Source organism: Microtus ochrogaster, chromosome 1 (genome assembly GCF_000317375.1).
Source record: "Microtus ochrogaster isolate Prairie Vole_2 chromosome 1, MicOch1.0, whole genome shotgun sequence".
In the NCBI taxonomy this organism is placed as follows: domain Eukaryota; kingdom Metazoa; phylum Chordata; class Mammalia; order Rodentia; family Cricetidae; genus Microtus; species Microtus ochrogaster.
The window spans coordinates 19,598,623-19,600,225 of record NC_022009.1 but is presented as its reverse complement, the minus strand read 5'-3'; positions in this window follow the sequence as shown (position 1 = coordinate 19,600,225).

Sequence of the window (1,603 nt, the reverse complement as noted above, 5' to 3'; positions counted from 1 at the left end):
CAGAGAATCTACCCAGACACATCCACATATTTTCCAGTTTATTGACCCTTCCTTGAGTATCAACTTGAACATGTTAGGGAATTTACTTCTGGGACTCCATCTTTGGGACCTCCTGGATGCTCTTTTGGACAGTACCATCTCACCTCTTTCCTAAGACCTTAAATGTGCAGTCTTCATTTACAGTGTAGTCACTGTTCTGGTGGAAGCTTCACCCGAGCCCAGCCCCCCTACTCAAAGGGTCTGTAATGTTTGGGTGGAAGTTCGCCCCCAAGCCTCTCCCCCCATCTCTCTCCAAACCTGCTGCATCTTAAACTGCCCCTAGAAAACAAATACGTGGTTTTCGGTCTTCCTTTTCTATGTTCTCTCTGGGGGGGGCTGGAAAATCATCCGGGAGCGTTTGTATCCTTTAAACCTGGGTTTTTTTCTAATTCGGTTTGATTTGGTCTGATTTGGATTGTTGTGTCTGCGGAGAAGCTCATCTGGGTACAGTAACTTTTTACCCACAGTCACCAGCAAAACCACCTGATGTCCAACTTAGAACACAGGAGGCCTATCCCTCCGCTCCTCACTTCAGGGAGGAGGACGCAGCAGTGTTTAACAACTGCCCAAGGTCATGTAAGCTGCCAGGCTATTTTTCCAAATTGCTCGTTTGCCTAATAATAAACCTCAAACTAACATTAAAACAAAGTAATAGTCTGGCTGGACACGGAGGCACATGCCTGTAATCCTAGTACTCAGGCAGATGAGGCAGCAAGATGGTGAGTGTGAGGCCAGCCTGGGCTACCCAGTGAGACTTTGTCTCAAAAACACAAACACACAGTGAAGAACTAACTCTTGCTAAATAAATCACGTCTATTCCTGCCTTGGAAAAGGCAATACAGTTTAGTAGATATCAGGCTGGATTCCTCAGTACTGGCTTGTTTTGAAATAGGGAAGTTGAAAGCAGGGAAGATGAATAACAAAAGGACATAGCATAGGTCGGCCCTTGCCCAAAGACTCTGCTTTAGCCCTTGGAGTGATCTACGTAGCCGTCACCAGGGTCCTAGAAACAGCCAGCTCCACAAGGCAAGCGCACACCAGTTGGTTCCGCACGACTTCCCCAGCCTGCGGTAGCCCCCTAGGTGACCTCCCTTTCGGAATTCTAACAACTTCTCACAGAGACGCGTGCAGTCTTCAGCAAGGCCAGCAGCGCGATCCGAAGAGTCCTTCCATCGCGTGCCATAAGGTTCCGGGGCGTGAGTGTGTGCATGGAGGCGGGAGAGGACGGAAGCTGGTCCCCAGGTCCGGCCAGGGCAGAAGCAGCTCCAAGACCTTGGCCATCTGAACCTGGAACTGGCTCAGCCCGTAGGACTAGGCGTGCAGACAAAGGCTCCGTAGCCGGCTCCACAGTCCGAGCGCACGTTCTGCCTCACCTTTGGGAGCCACCCAATGAGGCCTCAGCCTCTCCAAGGAAATGGACAGCAGCGGCGGGCCAATGGGAGGACGGACTGGCGAAGGGGGCGGGCCTGTCCCGGAGGCCCCGCCCCCTGGTCCGCAGGGTTGGGGCGGAGCCAGGCTCGCGTCAGGTGGTCCCGGGCGTGCGGGGAGGCGGGGCGCGCGGGGC